General features: G+C 59.1%; 1 long non-coding RNA gene across 1 annotated transcript; it reads left to right on the top strand.

Moving 5' to 3' along the window:
* The first annotated feature begins 266 nt into the window (after positions 1-266).
* Positions 267-4,372, top strand: LOC110261700 (uncharacterized). The gene is made up of 4 exons (XR_002346160.2): positions 267-559; positions 1,441-1,533; positions 2,291-2,434; positions 3,236-4,372. It is a non-coding gene; the product is annotated as an uncharacterized LOC110261700 (long non-coding RNA).
* The last annotated feature ends 17,057 nt before the right edge of the window (positions 4,373-21,429 follow it).

Genomic DNA, 21,429 nt, shown 5'->3' with positions numbered 1-21,429 from the left:
CGCAGCTCCCAGGCAGCTGGCCCACAGAAAAGTCAAAAGAAAGGAAAAAACTTCAGCAGAGACACGTCAGGCCACACAATGAGGTGACTAAAGACACAAACAAAGAACGGTAACAACAGCAGCCCCCTTGGGAAAAGTCATAACCCCGAATTCCTGCCCTATTTTATGCAAAATGTTCAACCGTCAACAAGACGTCCCGGGACACGCAAAGGCGCAGGAAGCGGTGGCCCACACTCAGGAAGGAAGCGCATCCCTGACTGGGAGCCGGGGCTTCTGGGTGGGTGATGCCAGGCTCCCCAAGCCCCTGGTTGCCGCTGGGCCCACCCAGCACCTCTCATCTGCTTGAAGACAGGTCAGAGGCCCAGGCTGCGTGAGTCCCCTCTGCCTCCTCGGGACTCCGCCTTTCCTGGTGACCAGACCAGTAATTAGGTGCCAGACCTGGTGGGGATGGTGCAGTGGGGCCCTGAGAACTCGTGTAAGGCTGGACGCGGAGCAGCCAGCTCTGCCTGCAGGGGACCCCGACAGCCGTGTTAACCCCAGCACTGGGACCCCAACAGCCGTGAGTCCTCAACACTGACCGAATTAGGAGAGCAGTCAGGGCCAGGGGGACACTGTGACCAGAAGAAACCCGCAGTCAAAGCAGCTCCTGGGGGCTCTGCCGAGGCAGCCAGGTCAAGGCCCCCTGCCTGTTTCCGGAACCTGGGAAATTCTACTGGAGCCCAGTGACCACGGAGAGGCTGAGTGTCTCCGAGGAAATGGGGTCAGATGGGGGCCAGAGTGGAGGCTAGAGGCGGGGAGAGGGGACCAGGCCCTTCCAGGAGACACTTATTCCAGGTTAGGTCCTGAGGGGTGGGGGGCTGTGTGTAAGGGGCTGCTTGAGAGTATTGGGTGTGAGTGAGTGTGAACATGTGTGTGTGAGTTTGTGCGTGAGTGTGCGGGACTGTTGGGCTGTGGGTGCGAATTTTCCTCCCTTCAAACAGACTGTGACCCTGGGGTTCACTCTGCACTAGAGGTTCTAGGCTGGGGGGGGAAGGAAAGGATATTTTCTTTTCCCCCCCCCCTTTTTTTTTTTTTTTTTTTTTTTTCTTTTTTTTTAGGGCCGCATCTGTGGCACATGGAGGTTTGCAGGCTAGGGGTCGAATCGGAGCTACAGCTGCTGGCCTCCACCACAGCCACAGCAATGCAGGATCCTTAACTCACTGAACGGGGCCAGGGATCGAACCCTTGTCCTCATGGGTACCAGCTGGCGTTGTTACCGCTGAGCCACCACCGGAACTCCACGAAAGGACATTTTCTTAGGAGAGGCCACAGTGCGGGACCTTTTGCGCTGCAATCGGAACAGGAATTCAGCCTCAGGACACAGTGAGAAACCTCTCATTGCTCCAAACTGTGGCCAAACAGGTTTTTTTTTTTTTTTTTTTTTTTTAAAAAAAAAAAAAGAAAGAAAGAAAAGAAAGGAAAACTAACACAGATGTTCAGAAGTGGGTCACGAGGCAGCCACGTGAGAGGCCTCTCCAGGCTCAGGGACAGAGGGTGAGTCGCCCGTGAACGTGTCGCCCGGGGTGGCAGGCCCCAGGCTGGCTCTGGGCTGGGGGTTCGCAGACTCGTCCTTTTCCACAGTGGGGCTGCCAGGAACCCGCATGGGAGAAAACGGCCGCGTGTCCCTGGAGCAGCGAGACGATGTCGCGTGCTGCTCGTGGGTGACCCGAGCAGTTCCTATGAACCTGCTGGGCTCATGCACCCCTCCCCCCAGCAGACGATGATTCGAGTTTCGAGAGCAGAGGCTGAAGATACACCCTCGATGCAAGGGTTCATCCCCTTTGTCCGCTGGGCAGGGGGGAGCTGGGCCAGTGTCCTGCGGGGGCAGGTGCCTGGGGTGGGGGGTTGGAGGGAAGGAGGGGGAGAAAGAGGAGAGGGAGGAGAGGGAGACAGGGCCAGGGCAGGGGGGCTGGGAGGGCGGCTCCAGCCCTGCTGAGGTCAAAGCTGCCTCTTGAACGTGAGCCTCTGTTCTCAGGCCGCACCCGGTCAGCTGTCTTCAGACTCCGTTGGCTGTCCTGGGCGGGGGCTTCAAGCCCCTCACGGGCAGCACAGCGCACGTTCTGTGAAAGGCTAGGCTTGCAGTTCAGGTTGAAAGGGACGAAGTAGCCACGGCAGCGGACGTGTTCTTGGTCCATCGTGTCCTGATGGACTGGCCGGCGTAAGGGTCCCACCCCCCACCCGTGGTTCTGAGGGTGCGGGGCCCCGGTCCCTCCACCTGCACCAGACCATGCCCTCTGATTGGCTCATGCAGGACCCTCTGGGGCTCGGCGATGTGTGACCCCCTCTTGGACCCCCATGTGTAGACGGGCCCGGCGTGGGTTTAGACGAGCCTGGTGTGGCCCACCCCCAGCTCTCAGCAAAGAGGACTCGGGGAGACTCGGGTTTACTTTCAATGGTAAGTTAAAGGGCTGTGACCGACTTCGTTCAAGTCCTGTGGCCGTGCCACACTAGTCAGTCATCTCAAGGTCACAAATAAGCAGTGTCACATCCCTCACACCCTCAAATCCTCTAGTAGGGAGGCTTATGCGGAACTGGATGGACCAGGGGCCCCGTCACCTGGAGGCCTTGGAGTCTGATCTGTGGGTGGGCCCTGGGGGCTCTAGAACGTCCCCCCAAAGCCTTAGACCCTGGAAACATTCTGTGTCTGGCCTGACTACACGTGGCCTGTGAGCATGCCCTTTACGAGCAGTGTCCTGGCTCCGCCAGCTTTTTACGGCCGAGTGACCATAGGGGTTTGCCCATCCTGACCTGGCAGGTGGCCCTAAGCCTTCGTGTCTGTGTCCGAGGTCCTGTGGCCGAGGGTAGGGCTCTAGCTCTGGGCCAGCATCCCAGACCCTCCCTCAGCCCCTCCTCCCAGGCCAGGGAGATTAACTCCTGAATTAAGGCTACACCAGGGTCGGAGTTAGAGTATGTCTATAGCTCTGAGCACCTGCAATCCAAGACCCCAATTTGCCTGAGATCTGAGGCTGCATGTGTAAATGGGAGGGCTGGGGTGGTTGCTACGGGCAACGGTTTCATCCTGCCTCCAAGGAGACGGTCTGCTGGCTGGTGATGAGTTTGCGAGACTTTAAAAATGAAAAACCATGCCATGTTTGAGAAACCTGGGGAAATACACAGACACTAAATATAAATTGCATGTGCTTTGGAATGGTGCCAAAAGCTTTTGATTTTCCTTTGTTTCCTCTTTATTGAAAAGGTCATTGAGCGGAGCCCGGAAGAAGCCTCCTAAGAACAAAGGATGCACCTGCTGTTTAGGAAGTTCTTGGGTCTGAATCTTCATCTCAGTCATTCCATTTTACGTTATCGTCCCTAAATTTTTTTTCTAAAATGAATAACCAATAGCCTGGGGCTTGTAGGCCACTCAAGAGGAATTGTTTTATTTGCTGAACAGAGATTAGTTAAAAGTAATCAGGAAAATTTTATACTTTCATCCAAAACCGTTATGATAAAATGTCATAGTTATAGCATAAATATAAATGTCATCTTTACCCATAAATTCCCTTTACCTACATGGTCGTCCCTTTCTCTTGGAGTCACTCTATCCACACGGTTAAAGAATATCCCAGACTCTTCCTCACGACGAAGCCCAACAGGTGGGCGGGGACGTGCACAGCCCAGCTCACGGGGCAGTGACTTAAGAGGTGCAGGGGAGAAGCCTCTTGGCCTCAAGCAGCACGAGAGATGCGGGGCCCCTGTGAAACGGGCAGATTCAAGCACATTTCAGCACTTTCTGATGGAGAGGCCCTACGAAAATCACTCCTTTTCCTGCTTTTACTCAAATCGTTGGAAGGTGTGCAAACCGGTCGGTTAATATAGAGGGAAAATACTAGGAAAATACTAATCTTCCGATGTGGGAACGCTCTTCTGAAAGTTTGCCAACACCCAGGAAAAGATGGGCGTCACGGTTATTCATGGCAACACCACGAAGAAGCCAAAGGAAACAAGCGAGCTCGCGCTAGGACTGGGCGCCCACGTGGTGGTGTGTCTGGAGGAGGTGCCATCTAAGGGGCGAGCAAGCATTTAGGCGCCGAGGTGGGGAGTCTGGCGGGGTAGGGACAGCCGGTGTGCAGCACTGGCCTTTGTGTTACAAGGGAGCACGAGGGACTCGTTTGCCTGTGTTCTTGCACTGATTAAAGAATCCTCAAAAAGGATGCTCCAGAAACTAATAGAAAGTGTGGCCTCTGGGCTGGAAGTGGGGTTGGTGGTGCAGGGAGAAGGCAGGAAACCAGAGGGAGCAACCCTCTGCACTGTCAGATTATTTTGATTTTCGAGCTGGGTGAATTACTACCTACATAAATGAGAAATTAAAGAAATAAAGAAGGGACTCTAGAATCAGCATGTGCGGCCTTGGCCCTTCGCTTCCTGAGATGTGCGTCCTCCCGTGTAAGGTGCTGACGAGGCTTATACCCAACCTGCAGGTTTCTGGCTAAAGGAAGAAAGGGGGGCCTGGAGAATGAGGGGAAGCGCCTAGTATGCAGTTGCCTCCATTGCCCCTTATCTGCTGAGTCACGGCGGGGGTGGGGGGGTTGGAGGAAACGTGCATTCTAAGAAGATTAGGGTTTGGAACCTTTGAAAAGGTTTTAGACATGCATCTACCTAAGCCGGATCTGTTTCGATGTTGAGAACTAAACTTGAACTGTGGTTTAGAGAAGCGGCATCATGGTAGACTTTGCATTCAGAGTATAAGAGGCGCCCCGCCAGGGCCCTGGTTGGAGTATCCCAGCTGGGACGTGACCTGGCGTTTCAGGTGCTTCTTGTCAAGGGCGGTGGTGAGAGGGGGACAGGTCAGAGCAGGACATCCAGCCTCTGTCTGTACAACCTGTAGCCCATTGTCCCCACCTGGGACGGGGCTCCCCATCGAGGCTCAAGGACCGGACGTGGCCAGAGGGCGCGTTTGCTCAGGAATGTAAGAGCTCTAATTCTAGCCTGACCTGTAGCCACGCTGCGCCCTGACTGTGTCAGGAGGAGTAGGTCCCGGTCTGTTCCTGGAGGCACAGGTGTGTCAGCAGGTGACCATCACGGGAGCTGGGCCATCACAGAACAGAGCAGGGGAGTCAGGGTTGGGGGGTGTCAGTGACGGCTTCGCAGAGGTTCGAGTGGAAGGTTAGCCCCCGACGTGAAAAGAGCAAAGCCTCTGAGCCGGTGGTTGCAGCTCCAAGTCACACAGCTGGTTTGTTTTGTCAGCAAGACTCCACTTCCTCGTCTGTCCAATGGGCTCACAATCCTCCTTGCAGGGCAGTAGTGAGCTAACATGCAGGAGAAGCACCCAGGCCACAGCCCAGCAAACAGCAGGTGCTCAACAGTTGGTTTCATTTGTTTCCCCATCCCCGGCTGTGCCCGGGACAGCGGCACCTGATAGATATGCTTATGATGAATGGCTGACGGAAGACACACAGCAGAGAAAGTAGCAGGTGTAAGAAACCCGGGTAGTTTCAGAGTTCCCAGGTCACAGGTTTAGACAGGTGTGTGTGTGTGCATTGCGTGCATTTGTGGGTGTGCACACATGTGCAGCCGGGTGTGGCACGTGTGTAATGCATGCATGTACACACTCACACCACACACGTGTGGGGAGGGACGTGAGAGTGGGGCCGGCGACAGCGCTTTGTTGAGAGAAGTATGAAAAGCCGATCCTGCCATCAGCTTGCTCTGGGATTTGGGGAGGAACCATCTGTAACATCACTTTTTAGGAATTTTTTTACTATTTGCCTTTGGAGGAGTGAGAAGAAGACGCCCGGTGGGAGGCACTGGGTGGGTTCTGGCCTGAAGGGGTCATGACTCTTGGGGTTGTGGCGCTGGTGTAGCCTGGGTCTAAACTGCTGTGTCGGCTTTGCCCGGGGCTGGGTCTCCTCCCGCCAGGTGGCTAGTGCCCCCGGGGCTGTGCTTTGTTTGGGGGCGAGTCAGCCTTCGGAAACATGTTAGAGGGAAGAGAGGCAGAAGGTGAAAAGCACTGAGTCATGCCTGACTTCCAAGAATGAGTCTCAGGAGGGATCTTCGGTTCCGGAAATGTGGGTGAGGGCCCTGCCGTCTCTCCAACCTCCAAAGCTCCAAGCGCCGGTGAGACGTCAGCCAGCATCGTCCTGAGTGTCACGCTGAGCTTGCAGAGAGGCTGGGGAGCTTCTAGGGCTCACCGGGGGCTGAGCTGAGAGGCCACCTGTGTCCAGGATTGGAGGCTGGCGGGGTCCCCCACCGAGGGGTGCTGACTGCAGAGTGGGCGCTGACGGCAAGGCTGCCGGGGCAGGGCCAGGAAGGAGCGATCCCAGGGGCAGGAGGCACAAAGGAGCCCTTTCCCTGCAAAGAGCAGCACCCACACCTGCTCTTGTTCCAGATGTGGGGTCGTGGGGGGCGTCTCCCCTGGGAATTCCTGGCAGGGGCCCTGCGCCCTAGGGAGGCAGCCTCGGCAGATTCTGAAGAGGCGGAAGCTGGCGTGGGACTGTTAGCACAACGAGCTTGAATCAAGGTAGAAAAGCATTACTAGAGATTTTTGCCAGTTGCTAAATAACAAGGAAATACACAGTTCTGAGATTGTATGAGCTGAGTAACCTCGCCTGGGTGTGTTAAGGCGGAGGCTGGCCGGCCTCCCGGGGGAGTCCCAGCTCTCACTCACCCTCGGTTACAGACGGGCCAGCACGTCCCGTCCTGGTGGACGAAGGGGCTGGTCCGTGCTGCTGACAAAGACCGGGACCCTGGCCTTTCTGCAGCCGCCTTCTCCGGGGTGGGAGATGGCAGAGCGAAGCCCCCATCCTGGGTGGGCTCATCCCCAGAGGCTGGGCTCCCAGCCCGGATTTCTGCTGAAAGTGCGGTCTTTGTACAGGAAAGTCCAGCCCCCAGAGTGTCCACGGAGTCCATGGTTACGGGGCTTAGCTGAGTTTGGAATGGCGTCGGCAATGCCCTTAGGCACGAGCGGACAGCCAGAGACACTTGGGTCCTGTGGGGTGCCGTGGGGGTGTGTCGTGGGGGTGCGCCGTGGCCCAGAGCGCAGTGACTATGTCCACTGGGGTGGCCCCTCCGTGGCACCTGGGATCCTGCGGCCACCCAGCACCCACGGGACTCTGCCTGGCTCTGCCCATGTGGCCGTAGCTGTCATCAAACCATGTCCACCAGCAAACACGCCAGCGCCTAGGAACTGACAGCAGCAGAGCCCCCGCCGCCTCCACACAGGGAAGGGAAGGGACGGTCCGTGCCTTCCTCTACCTCTGTCCCTGGGGCTGGGCCTCCAGGTCTGAGCAACACAGGCCACACGAAGCAAAGTGGACACGCTTCTCTGGACGTCACCAGCTTTAAAGGAAACAGCGCGTGAAGCCTGCCTTTCATTGCGTGGTGTCCAGAGAGATGATTTTCAGGTTAAGGAATTTCCCCTCCATCCCTGTTCTCACGGAGTTTTAATGACGTGAAGTCATCCAGCCCCGGGGGCTGAGGGGCCGGGGCGGGGGTGGGGGCTGCTTCAGTGCCTCCTCCGCCCTTTTCGGGACACTGTGCATCTTCCGTAATTTAAGAAATGTGCTTTCTCAGCAGCAAAGCACCAGCTCAGATGCCCTTCCCAACGGCAGAGGGTTGGAACACCGACCCCACACGATACTTTCAGACGATTTATGACACGTCGGAAATGTATTCAGAAACGAGGAAACAAGGCAGACGTTGCTGGACCACGTGTCATAATAACAGGGTCACATACGAGAGAAGGTCCTCCTGAGGAAGCCACGAGTTTGGAGCGAAAGCTGCGATCGACAGGGCCCGCTCTGCTGGGCTCCGCTCACGTCGGAGTCGGTGCTTCGGAAACGAGCCTCGAAGTGTGCGCGTCGTGTTCGCGCGACGTGCGGGAACCTCTTCTGTTTAAGGAACCGATACCGGTGACGTCAGGTGTTCCCGTCACCTGCTTGCACACGGGAGTCAAGCTCCCAGACGCTGATTCCAGAGTCCGGGTGGAAACGCCAGCGGGCCGCGTCCTGGCACCTCCTCGGACAACCCGCTGAGCGTCTCCCGGGCTCTGTTTCTCGTTTTGAAAATGGGGCCAGACTGTTGTGAGGATCAGGACCCACAGCGGGCAGAGCACCTGCAGGTGACCCTTGCGCTCGGCGGCCGCTTCCCACGAGCCAGGCGCTGCCCAGGGCTTTGCTCGCCCAACCTCACGAATCCTAATCCTTCGGCGCTACCAGATGGCCCCTCCATTAAACCTCTTTTACAGATGGGGTAATTGAGGCTTAGAGAGATGAAAACCATTTGAAAGGTTTGTGGTTGTTTAATCTCCGCCTTAAGAATGTGGTCGCTCTTGTACCTGGGCTGTGTGACGCTACATCCCTGATTAGAAACACAACGCTTGATTTTATCATTATTTCCATGAGAAAATATTCTCCACCTTGTCATGATTTGCTAATGGCGGTGTCTGGGGGAAGCACTAAAGCAAAACACCCACAGAAGAGAAATGAGAAATGCACTAAATAAAATAAACCCCAATGAAAGCGAGTGGCCGGTGCTGCAAAGCCAGCTGCAGCAGGAAGGCTGTGGAGCTGTGGGTCAGGGCACTGGCCTGCCACCACCTGCAAGACAACCGGTGCCGTGAGGGGGGTTGCAGGGTTAGGACCCGGGACCCCTGCTCCCGCTGCCTGGCTCCTTGGCCTGTCGCCTTGGTGGGCTGAGCCAGCAATCTGCAGGTTTGCGCCTGGTCTAAGGCTCTCTTTGTCAGAAAATGTGTGCGTTGACGGTTTTACAGACAATCGGGTGTCAGCTGCAGTGTCAAGGCTTCAAAAACCTGCAGACGAATTTGGGGGATCTGCTGCCCGAAGGCACCTCAGCTTTCTCAGCCTGCTGTCTCGTGTCTCCGTGTGTTTCACGTGACGTGGACTTTGGGGGAAGACTCCCCCTTTCCGGGACGGCAGCACGGCCCTCTTGGTATCAGAGCCGACGCCCTCTTCCTCCAAGCCCTGTGCTCACACCACACGATGTGGAACTGTCTGCAACAGGGGGTAAAGCAAATCCAGAGGAAACTCATCGTTCAGTCAGGTTGACCTGTCTCCGCGGCGGTGACATGATCTGTGCAGAGTACCAGTCGGTCATAGCTTTTATCGCTCTGGACCCCCTTGGTTTTAGAGATCCTGTGTCCGAAATCTCTCTAAGCCCAAAGGCGGAGCGTTTTAACTGAGGTCCGGAAGGAGAGGACGTCAGAGAAGCATGAGGGGGGCAGAGGGAGGGATTCCGGGATGCCACCCGCCTCTGCGTGGCTTCACCGGGGCCACAGTGGTGGAAGGTGGACTGAGGCCAAGGGTGGGGCCGTGCCGGCCACTCTGGGCCTGGGCCTCACGGGGCTGGGGACTCGGACAGTCCATGACCCCTGCGCTGAGGCCTCCTGCCGCCGGCTTTGGAGCTGGAAGCCTCTTGGCCAGAGCTTTCAAGGCAGAGCCGGTTTTCACGCAAACCCTTTTGCAAAACCAGTTCACACTGGTGTTTGCTATTTAAAGAATAGAGTTAAGCCCTTGAGCGATCAGCACATCTGAGCACTGGGACCGGATAATCTCTCACGATAGTGGAGGTAAATATTGTCCCTTGTCCGCGGGGCTTGGTCCCCTCTCCCCCAGTCCCCCTTGTCCTGGTATCTGTCAGAACGGCACGGTCTGAAGAGTCTGACACAGGAGCTCAAGGCGCCACCTTCCTCAGCTCAGGAGGGGCTGCGGCCCAGGGCCCTGGGGCAGGTGACCAGGCCTGGGTGGCTGGCTGGCTGCTCCCCTTGGCCCTGGAGCTTGTAACAGGTGCACAGCAGGGCCAGCATCTATTATCTGGATGTCTCCACCCGGCTTCCTCGGAAGAGGCACCAAACCACCTTAAAAGAGCTAAGAGGAGGAGTTCCCGCCGCGTGGGCAGTGGTTAACAAATCCGACTAGGAACCATGAGGTTGCCGGTTCGATCCCTGGCCTTGCTCAGTGGGTTAAGGATCCGGCGTTGCCGTGAGCTGTGGTGTGGGTCACAGACGCGGCTCGGATCCCTCGTTGCTGTGGCTGTGGCCTAGGCTGGTGGCTACAGCTCCGATTAGACCCCTAGCCTGGGAACCTCCATATGCCGTGGGAGTGGCCCTAGAAAAGGCAAAAAGACAAAAAAAAAAATAAAATAAAAAGAGCTAAGAGGACACAGGAGGGGCTGTAGCCACCAGATCCAGGTTGCTGTGGGTGCTCCCTGAAGCCGGTGTGCTGTAGGGCTGCCCAGCGGGCTGGCAGCAGTGGGCAGTTCGGGTCAGGTCAGGCCCCGTGCAGGCTGCCTGGCTCCAGGTGACCCCCACCCTCCCACCCAGGTGAACCTCCCCCAGGTGTGGTGGCCCAGGGTCCAGGCAGGGCGGCCAGTGAAGCGGGGGCGGGGGGGGGAAGGTGTGGTAACATGGGGGGGCTTGTCCTTCCCAGCCTCCCCTCTCCCCCACACGGGGGCAGATTCAGAAACACATCAACCCCACAGCCTCCGTAGACACGAGCAGGAGAGGAAGGCGGTGGCCCCACCCTGCGGGGGTTCCAGGAGGCCCTGGGAATCCCGCATCCACCCCCAAGCTGACGGCTCCCCGGGCCCTCGGGGCCAGGAGTGTGCCGTCCTTTTCAGGGGCTTCACTGGGGGAAACCATGCTTGTGGAGTCTGGCCCCCTTCTTGCCATCACGCTTTAATTTGCTGCCTTTGCACGTCTCCTCCGTGTCTGTCTCCTCTGGGTTATTGGACACGTGCTACTCATCCTGTTTCTTGCTTGTATTTAATCAGCGTTTCCACATCAGGACACAGGGGGACATTCTGCTTCCGACACAGTCGGCGAGCGGGGCTTTCGTGTGAGACAAGGCGCCCTCGACTGGGTTGCCAGTTCTGCTGGACAGGCGCTCCCCGTGCATAAAACACACGTGTGTGGACGTAGCCCCAGAGGAGAAACGTGATGACTTTTGGGCTTTTCCAGAGAGTGGGCTGAGCTGTTTCGCCCCAGGCCTTTCCAGGGGCGTGAGCTGAGGGCTGACCTTCAGGCACCTGCTGGGTTTGAGAGAGGGGTGAAGCGGCCTCTAGCTGGGACCAGGCAGACAGCCTCCAGATCTAAAGAACAGAGGCATCCCCTCAGGGAGACCGTTCTTAAACCACTCAGGTGAGTTTGGCAGAGGGACAGTGTATACATTTTAAAGGCCTGTGGGCGTCGGACGCAGCACTGAGAAGGGAGCCGGCGACCCGGGAAGCGGGAATCAACATCAATTCAATGAACCGCTTTCCTCCAAGGCTGGTTCACGGCAAGGGACGCGTTTTCTCCCCGAGTCTCCTCAGCAGGAGCTGCGTCTGGCCCAGACCGCAGGGCCGCCCCTCTGCCTTCAAAGGACCGCTGCTTGGCCTGCTCTGAGGTGTGTTTCTCCTCACAGAACTGTCCCCACGTGCCTCCTGCAGTGACACAGAAGTGACCGACCTCGGGGAATGTCCCCGTGTGCATCGAACACCCTCTGATCCCAGCTGCCAGCAGACTTAAGGTTCCTTCCATCCCAGAACGTGCTAAGTATGTGGTTCTCTCTGCTGCACTGATGGCTTGTGGGGACATTCTCAAATTGGGTGATGCACGTGCTGGTCACGAGAAGAAACGCCCTCCCCGAGCCCGAAGCCGAAGGCTCTCTCGCCGCCACTTTCCGATGGCTCAGGACTCACCCCTGGTTCAGACTCCGCTCAGCACCCCATCTTCTCCTGGGCTTCTGCCCCTTGTTGGGGGGACTACAGCCGCCCGCTATTTGTGGACCTGCCGCCAGCAGGGTAGGCGGCGAGCTGCACCCCCGCCCCGGCCTCCCTCCCTCCCTGTGGCCTCGGCCACTGTGGCAGAGTTGAGCAGAGGCCGCACCCACCCAGCAAAGCGCCAGATCCCGGGGGAGCCTGGGATAAACTCGCAGCTTATCTAAGAAAGCCCCAGTGTTGATCGAGGGAATGGCTTCTGATAACATTTTCTTAACTCCGCACCTGCCACTCCCACAAACTTCCAGCCCAAAGCGGGCTTAGTCACAAAGAAGAAAGTTCCAGAACTTTGCTTTTACTCAGCATAGGTCGGGGACGGGGCCGGCAAACTTTCTCTGGAAAGGATCAGAGAGCGTGGGTTTTCGGCTGTGTCTCTGCGGAGGCTCCCCGCCCCTGGCAGACCACACGTTTCCAAGGAAACTCAGAGGCAGGGACCGTGGGGCTGGGGCTGGCCCGTGGCCGTGGTTGCGGCTCCTGGTCTGGAAGAGCACGAGGCGCCTGCCTCCTCCTGTGGACGTGCCCCCACGGCCGGCCGGGTCCTGAGCCCCCTGGAGGCCCCGGCAAGTAAGAGGCCGTGGAGGCCTCCACACGGACCCCTCTGCCGTCCCCCCGCGTGTCCTCAGCGCACGGGCAGGCTGGGCCGCCTGGGCTCTGTGTCGGCAGAAGGCCGCCTTCCCGGTCCCCCGAACGCTGGGCCAGTCCTGGCGTCCCTGACTGTCTCTGAGCCTGGAGCTCCCTGATGACCCTGGAGCCTGAGGCCTGCGCTCACGAACCAGAGGCCCAGGCCATGCAGCTCCGTGTTGACCTGCACAAGCACTGGCGGTTCTGGTGGACGAGGTGTCTGGAAGCTGACATTGCATTCAGAGCAGCTTCGCTCTGTTGGATGCAGGGTGGGGGGGCAGGACCGCCCTCCTGGCCTGCTGCCGCCTCTGCGTTAACAGAGCCGCCAGAAACCTCCTCCCGACGCTGCAGCCTTGGGGAAGCTACTGACGAAAACCAGCTCTGGGCGCAGAGAACAGATCTAAATGGATCAACTCGGAGGTCCCATCGAGGCTCAAGGGTAACAAACCTGACTAGTATCCAAGAGGACACAGGGTCAATCCTTGCTCAGTGGGTTAAAGTCCAGCACTGCTGTGAGCTGTGGTGTAGGTTGCAGACACAGCTTGGATCCTGTGTAGCTGTGGCTGTGGTGTAGGCCAGCGTTTGCAACTCCGATTGGACCCCTAGCCTGGGAACCTCCCTATGCCGCGGGTTTGGCCCTAAAAAGACTTAATAATTAAATAAATAGATAAATAAATAAACGTCCAGCCAGCCCCCAGGTCCCCTCTGAGGGTATGGCCAGAATACGTTCAGAGCTCCCTCTCAGAGCCGGTCTGGTGTGAGGGCAAACGCCTCCGGGCGCGCATATGGGCCGGAGCCGCGAGGCCTCGGGAACCGGGCTCCCCCCCACCCCCCTCCCCCGCTCCTGCCGGCCCCGCTTCCCGGCCACAAGGAGACCCCACCGTGTCCGGTGTTCTTTGCAGACCTGCTTACTCGCCAGTGTTGCGGTCCCCAGGGGTGTCCTGGGAAAAGCGTCACATCCGTGACACCCCACACCCCACTGGCCCTTCCGCGCCGTTACTTACTCGCCCCCCACGAACCAAGAACGTTGGGTCTGTGGTCACATGTCACGCTCCTGAGGGGAGAAGTGAATTGGCCTGTCTTGAGCCAGTGTCCACCCTTGTCCAGTCAGCCGTGGGGACCATCCTGGTGTCAGGGGACTGTTTTCAGGAGGGGTCTAGGCACCCCAACGTTCTCCTCTCGGGCTTCCATTCGGCCTGTAAGCCTGGCTCCTGCAGTGAGCGATGGAGGCAGCAGGTGGCCATGGTCTCGGCAGAGCCCAGACTTAGTGGGTCCCTGGTCCCATTTCAGAGGAGGCGCCTTGGACCCCATGGGATAGGCGCTGTCTTGGTGGGGTTGTGCGGACGACTCCAGATCCAGCTTGACCCAGCAGGGCTCTGTCGCTGACCCATAGGGCGCTCGGGGCCTCGTTGATGGGGTGTAGTTTTTCGTGTCATGTGAGTTTAACCCTTGGCCTGCATCGCATTCTGCTCCAGAGGCTTGACCCCTAAGAAATGCGTCAGCTCCCACCAGCGGCCCCAGTGACCTCTGTCCTGGCCTGTCCAGGGCCACCCAGTCTTGGCACCAACAGCCCCACTTCTGAGCTACACAAGTGTGGCTGCGAGTGGCCGGCGTGAGGACCACCCCAGACGGGATCCTGGAAGTGGCCTCAGAGCCCCACGAGGGCTGTCAGGGCTGCTCCCGCCTGTCCAGCTGCTGCGGCTCCTCCTCTGCTTCCCCGAGGCGGCCCTGCCAGGACAGGGCTCCTGGGGAGTGTCTGCCCACTAGGCAGGGACTGGCACTCACGGCCCCCGCCCAGGGCTCAGATCTCGGGCTTCCTGAACACCCAGCCCCCCTTGAAGGCACATCCAGGCACGGAGCGGATACGGGTCACAGCCTCCAGAGTGTCCGTCCCACGTCAGGGTAGCAAAACCGTGTGCTAGGCACACGTGCTTATTTCCCCTCCGAGGGAGTCCCCACCCGGAGACTCAGGCTCATCTTCCCGGGGAAACGGGGCCAGGAGCAGGCAGCGGCGAGTGAGTGGAGCAAACCCGCGCCTGTCCCGCTCCTGCCTGGGACGACCACCCTCCCCGGGCTTTGGCTGGAGGGGAGGGTCCCAGGCCTGACCCGGCTCCAGCCGTGACCCCCTTGGGCGGAGCCGCCGTTCCGCCGCAGACTTGGACGCGGACCCTGAAGCCTGGCATCCTGCTCCAGGCCTCCGGTGGAGAAAAGCAGCCTCAGAATGTTCCGGCCAACGACAGACGACTGCGTGTTTAGGTTAGAAGCAAGGCGCAGTGTGAGCGTCCGGCTGGCCTCTGTGACGTCTTAGCTTCTGCGGCCCCTGGAAACCTCCACGGGCCGGTCTGTGCTCTGCCGTGTGGCACCGTCCTGACAATTCGGGCACGTCTCTGTTGCAACCGGGCCCACGTCTAGGAAGCAGCAGCTGAGCGACGCCCCGGTGGGTCCATGTCACCAGCAGCAAGGCCCTCACCAGGCCCAGGCCCAGCCTCGTGCACTGTGGCTCCTCCATGGCTGCAGGGATTTGCTCAGATAAGTCCCTGCTTTGAGGTCTTTGATGGTGCTTCTGAGCAGCAAATGCATTTCAGGTTACCGGGCTGGCACGCCCTTGAGGCTGCTGTGTAATATAAGCTGGGTGAATCCCTGTCGTGACTATGTAACAGCTGCCGTGGCCACGGGCTGCCCGTCGAGCGGGCCCCGTGGCTGGTGAGGCCGTGGCCCGGACTGAGAATCGTGAGGAAGGGCCTGTGGACCCGCGAGTTTCCCTCAGAACTCCCCGCCCTGTCGTCTTCTATCGCATCTGAAAGGAGGCCCCGGGGGCTGCCGGGGAGAGGGGGTCGGCACGTCACCCAGAGCCGGGAGCCCAGGAGCCAGAGGCCGCGTCTGCAGACCACGTCCACGGGCAACGATGGCACGAAGGCAGCTCCTCTGAAACCGGTGTCCCCACATTTGCTCCTTCTCTGAGAAAAGCGGGGGGCGGCTCCCTGCGCGCTGCTCGTAGGAAATGGGGCTGGCAGCCCGGCGCCCTCGGGGTGGGCCTGGCCCCGTGACGCTCGGCTGCTCTGAACAGTGTGAAGCTCGTCTCCCCAGTTCCCTTGAGGGTAAGAGTCAGGATGGACCCCGGTTGATTATTTAGCACGTCCTCTCCGTGGACCCTGGGAGGCCGGACGCGGGCCAGTCCAGGCCCTGTGGATTGGCGGGGCCTTGGTCCACTCAGACGGCAGCGAGCAGCCCCAGCGGGAAGCCCCCGCCTGCCCTGCTGCCTGCTCGCTCTGTCCTCGGGCCTGGCTCAGGGCAGCAGAGCGCACAGAGTATCCGTTAGAGTCACCCTCTGGCCAGCTGGTGGGCGGCCGCAGAAAGTCACTTCCTGCCCCCATGCAGCCCTGAAGTGGTGAGCTCTCGGCGGCCTGGCTGCTGCACCGTCCGGGCGCAGTGACTTTAGGCTGTACACGCTTCGTCCCCTCATCTCTTTCCCCGATGTCTGGAACACAGGCAGGCAGGGACTTCTTCCTCCAGGTGGTTCGCGGTCTTACCCGGCAGTTTCCTCTGTTTGCTGCCTGCATCTTCATCCACTTTGCTTCCTGGCCTGAGCCGAGGAAGGGGCCCTTCTCAGGGGCCCTGCCGAGGCCTCCCCGGTCCCTCTGCTGCAGGACACGGCGGGGTCACCTCAGTGACCCACTTTGAGGGCAGGTCCCCCCGGGGCCGGGCCAGGCTCTCTGGTCGCCCCCCCCACCCTGGCCCTGGGGGCATCCAGTCTTGTGACAGGGCAGCAAAGTCTGAGCTCAGCCATTCAGGAGCACAGGCTGGCTCCAGGGTGCGAGGGCTTGGCCGGCAGAGCCGTCTGACCATGGGCTGGTAGGGGACAAGGACACCTGACTGCTGTCCTTTCTGGGGCTATTGGGAGGGACTGGCTGACAGTGGACAGAAGTACTTTGCGACATGGCCTCGCCAGGGTCCTGGCGTCATCTCGAGAGAGCCTGTCCCCCGTCCCTCAGTCTCCGGCCCGTGCGTGTAAGAATCGTGCTCATGGGCCCTGGAGCCCAAGCCCCCTTCCCCGGATGGAGGGCGGGGGAGAGGCACACAAAGGGCCGGCTTTCCTGCCGGCAGGGCCTCCCCGGGGCACCTCCAGCTTTGCCCTCCTGCAGGCTCCACTACAAAGGGCCTCACACACCCACCGGCCACCCGAGCTGGCCCGGCCCAGTGTCAACAAGGCGCCTTCGTGTTAAGCACCCCTAGAACCCTGGCCTCGCCATTGCTCCGTGCCCGGGTCCTGCCCCGTCTGACCCGGGGCTGTGCCTGGAGCCCAACAGACCCTGAGCCACCTGCCTCACATGCGTGACTTCGGATCTCTGTGTCCGCACGGTTCCGAGCTGCCGGGCGCTGACACAGGCCTCGGGGGCCACGCGGGAGGTTGGCATGGGGACGCTTGGTGGCTCTGGCGCTTCGGCCGGGACCACGTCTGGGCCGATTTCTGTGGGCGCCACCTCATGCCAGCATCTAGCTAAGTCCCCAGGGTTGCTGCTCAAGGCCGGCAGCGTCCACGCACACGAGGTCACTGTCCGCTTCTAAGGCGAGCTCTGTAAGGGGCGTCGGCTCTCTGGGCAAGGGCACCGGTGGCCTGGGGACAGGTCTGCAAAGCTCGTGCTCTCGCCATCGGGATTCGCTCGCGAGAAGGCAGCTAGGTCGCCGCACACACACGAGGTCCGGAGATAGTCGGGCTTGATGGCATCTGGGTAGGGGTTTGTGGCCTGGGGCCAAACACTGGCTGAAGAAAGTCAAGCAACGTGAATTATGTGCAAAAGGGTTTTTTTGTTTGTTTGTTTTTTGTCTTTTCAGGGCCGCCCCCATGGCATGTGGAGGTTCCCAGGCTAGAGGTCCAATTGGATCTACAGCTGCCGGTCTACACCACAGCCACAGCAACGCGGGATCTGAGCTGCGTCTGCGACCTACACCACAGCTCGTGGCAACGCTGGATCCTTAACCCAATGAGCGAGGCCAGGGATCAAACCCACCGCCTCAGGGTTCCTGGTCAGATTCGTGTCCGCTGCACCGTGACTGGAACTCCTGCAAAAGTTTTTTTAGGTTTTTAAGTTTAAAAATACATTTGCTAAATTTCTAATTGAAATGAAGGTCCATAAACTCCCTTTGAGGGAAAGGTTTTAAAATAACATTTTCCTTAATTCCAAGCCACGTCTGGCCCCCACACGTGAGCACACGTGAGCCTCGTAGGCAACAGTCTGGGGTGCTGGCTGGGTGCGTTTCTCAGCCTCTGCGCAGGCGTCCTGGACTCAGTCCAGGCTGAGGCGGCCCCGCTGTAAGCCTCCACCACCCTCCCCACCTCGAGGCCGTGCCCTCCAGGAAGCCGGCCCCCAGCCTGCATTCAGCTGTGAATTGAAGGGGAATCGACGGCTTCATTGCAGTGAGGTTTGGGGGGACTCTCTGTTACTGCAGCACAGCCTGGTCTGTTCCGTCCAATACATGCGTTTAAGGTAAAGGGAACTTTTCCACTGAGAAAGCCGACACTAAACCTATGACGCATTTCATCCTCATTGTCACAGAGTCCCACAGACATCACCTTGTCGTTTCCGTGGTGATGGAGCCTGAGAGCAGTGAAGGGTCCAGAGAAGGCGTGGGGGCTGTCCGATGGGGGGGCTGTCAGTGGGGGGGTCTGTTGGGGGGGCTGTCCGGGTAGGGGGGGCTGTCAGTGGGGGGGCTGTCAGTGGGGGGTCTGTTGGGGGGGGCTGTCCGGGTAGGGGGGGCTGTCAGTGGGGGGGTCTGTCAGGTGGGGGGCTGTTGGGGGGGCTGTCCGGGTAGGGGGGGCTGTCAGTGGGGGGATGCTGACTTCCTTTCGCCCCCCGAGACCCCACCCTAACCCTCTGCCCCCCAGACGTGGATGTAGCTTTCTTTTCTACACCTTCTGAGAACCACAAACGGAGAGGACGATGTTGTGTTAGCAGCAGCAGCATAGCGTTCCGATGAAAACTTCTGCCCTTCCCGTCACTTCCGTTCTTATTTTATGTAAAAAAATTGCTCTGGAGCAGGTCAAGGAAGCAGCAGGTGGGGGGCGGGCAGGACCGAGAGGGAGCTGCAGAGGGCACCTGCCAGGTCAAAGGTGATTAGGGGAGGCGGGGCCGGCCTGGGGAGAGTGGAGTGACCCATGAAGAGGCTGGCCGCACAGGACTGAGCTCAGCTGGGGGTACCCTGTGGGTACCGGGAGTTGGGGTCTCCCTGCCGAAGATGTTCCAGATTCGGGAGGCGGGGGCTGGAGCAAACCCCGAGTGGGGGACCTGAGGTGCAGGCGGCTGAGCTAACTCGGGGGTTGGTTCACTTGATGAGACGTAGAGAGACTGCATTTACCTTGGGAGATGTATACACACACACACACACACACACACACACAAACACACAGAAAACACACATACACACACAGAATACACACATACACACAGAATATACACACATGCATACACGCATACACATAGAATATACACATACACATAGACACACACAAAAACACACATAGATACACACAACACAATGCACATATTCCATATATACATACATTTGCACACATAGACACACACATACACACATACATATGTATGCACAGTACACACACATATGCAACTGCACGCATACACACGTACACATATATACATACATATACACGTGTACACGCATAAACACGCATATATACACATAGACAGAAACACACACACACACACACAGAGTCACAATACAGACACACACGTTCCCTCTGCTGCAAGCACCAAGAGCAACCAGACCACAGGACCAGTGGGTGCGTCTCACACGTGGGTCATGGTTGAAAGAGCCAGGACTTGGAGAAGCGGCCGCCTTGGGTCAGCGTGAGGTGGGCCTGAAGTGTCTTCTTCCACGAGAAAGTAAGGTCGTGCTCAGAAGGGATGGGGCTGTGGGGCCGGACATGGGGGCCGGACATGGGGGCGGCTGGTGGCCAAGCCCGCGACAGTGATGCCTCAGAACCAAAAATGACGTAGCAGCACCCCGATGGGGAGGGGGCACCCAGGTTAGGCGTCCTGTGCTGGAGGGCCCACCCCACAGTCTCTCCCTCCTCGGACGTGGGACTACGCGGTGGGGGTGCTGGGAGGAGACCCCCACGAGTTAGGGCAGGTGAATAGACCCTTTGTTCAGACCTCAGCTCTCCTTCGAGGGGCCCGCGGGGACGTGCAGGCTGGGGGAGACATGTTGCGGGTTCTCAGCTTCTCGGCACCAGAGCGATGCCGACAGGCCCCAGACACACAGAGACGGTAGGGAGCTCGTCAAAGGAACCTCTGTCTAGAAAAATGAGGAGCATCCACGGCTGGGGGACGTCTCCTAGCCTCGCAGCTGGAGTGAGCAGTTCCTGCGTATGTAGGACAGAGCATCTCCCTACACCCAGCTCTGCGGGAAGCTCCGGGCTCCGGGCTCTGCCCCCGGCCTCTTGGAGGGTCAGGTGGCCGCACACCTGCAGGCCGCACACGGGTGTCCCTCTTGCTCTGTGTGTCACACCTGCCCCCACTCCCAAGCCTGCCTCCTCCTGGGGGACTGGCGGTGGGGGCCGGCAGGGTGGTGGCAGCTGTGTTTTAACTCTCCAACCTGCAGCTCCACCTGCGAGCCTGCACATCCACACAGCAGAAGGCAACCGAGTCACAACCGGCTGCTTGTTTGGAGCGGGTCCTAACGTGTGGGCTGTGTGTCCGAGGGGGTCGGGTCCCCCAAGGCCGCTGCTCACCCGTGCGAGAGGCCTCCAGCAGGGGGCCCAAGAGCAGGCGTTCAGCCTGGCTGCACAATCTGGTTACCTGGAGAATTTTCACGTATTCAGATTTCCGGGCCACACCCAAGATCAAGTAGAAAATCGGGGACGTCTGGGGTCAGAGCTCAGCCTTCCACGCTTTTAAAAACTCCTAGGTGGACAGATGCACGTGGGGGTCTAAGGGCTTTGCTCTGAGACCATGCCCACGTTCCACCAGCGAGACATCTTCCAAAGTCGACAGTGATTCCCAGGAAATGATGCAGAAAAAAGCAGCAAATGGCTTTTCCTTAAAACATGGACAACTCTGCAAAGAGCGGAACTGGCTGAATACAGAGGGGATGTTAGCAGCGCTGGTCTTTCCAAGCAGTTGGTTTTCTCTCGTTTTGCTTCTCCACTTTTTCAAAGTTCCTCAGAGTAAACCTTAGTCATTTGTAAGGACTGGCTCACTTCAGACGTGCTCCTAAAGGCGAGACCGCGTCATTTGTCATTTGAGGACGGGGACGTGCTCTGGCATCTGTAGGCTGGGCGACCACCCGCCCTTGGGCTGAGTCCACGTGGGTGCGTGTCCCATCCCTGTGAGGCCCGCGGTGGGCGCTGCCCACTCTCAACCCCAGGGGAGGACGCCCAGCCTGGTGGCGCCTCTGCTTCCAGATTTGACCCTGACCTTCCAGATGACTGCGTGGGGACAGAGCCCCACCTGTGGGAGTGTCTGCTGTGACATTCGGAGCCGAGTGTGTGCAGGGCCTGGCTTAGGACATGCGGGAGGTGGAACCACGAGGGGGGACCTGCTGAAACATCCTGAGGTCCCCGGAGACTGCCGCTTTGCCTGCTTTAAAGGGGCTCCGTATGAGCGTCCTGTTCCCCGCTGACTCCCGGCTGACACAGCATCCCCGTCTCCCCGCTTCCCATGGGGCGCCCGCCTCCCGTGCTGGATGGGTGACGTCACAGAAGCCACCTCTGTGCTGTCAGGTGCCAGGATGCACCTGCGTGTGTTCCTCTTTCCCACGCGATGGCAGGATGTCAGGAATCCTGGGGCAGGCGGGGACCCCGGGAAGAAGGGGGCTGGAGGCTTCAGACTGAGTTGTTGAAGTGAAGGCAAGGGGGTCAGGCTCCTCCCCTCCCCACCTGGTGCAGCCCTGCCACCCCTGGCTCCACACTGTCTCAAGACTGCCTCCCGCCTCGGCTCCCAGGCTGTGGTTCAGGCTCTTCTCCAGGTCCGTTCTGCAGCCTCACCTGGGCTTCCCCTGCTTTGCCAGTTCCCACCTTGACCTCTGGACAGAGGATGGGAA

Source organism: Sus scrofa, chromosome 7 (assembly GCF_054392235.1).
Source record: "Sus scrofa isolate SSC_HxYL_T2T_F1_AM1 chromosome 7, Sscrofa_HxYL_maternal_Yorkshire_Landrace_v2.0, whole genome shotgun sequence".
In the NCBI taxonomy this organism is placed as follows: Eukaryota; Metazoa; Chordata; class Mammalia; order Artiodactyla; family Suidae; genus Sus; species Sus scrofa.
This window is presented reverse-complemented; position numbering and strand designations above follow the sequence as displayed.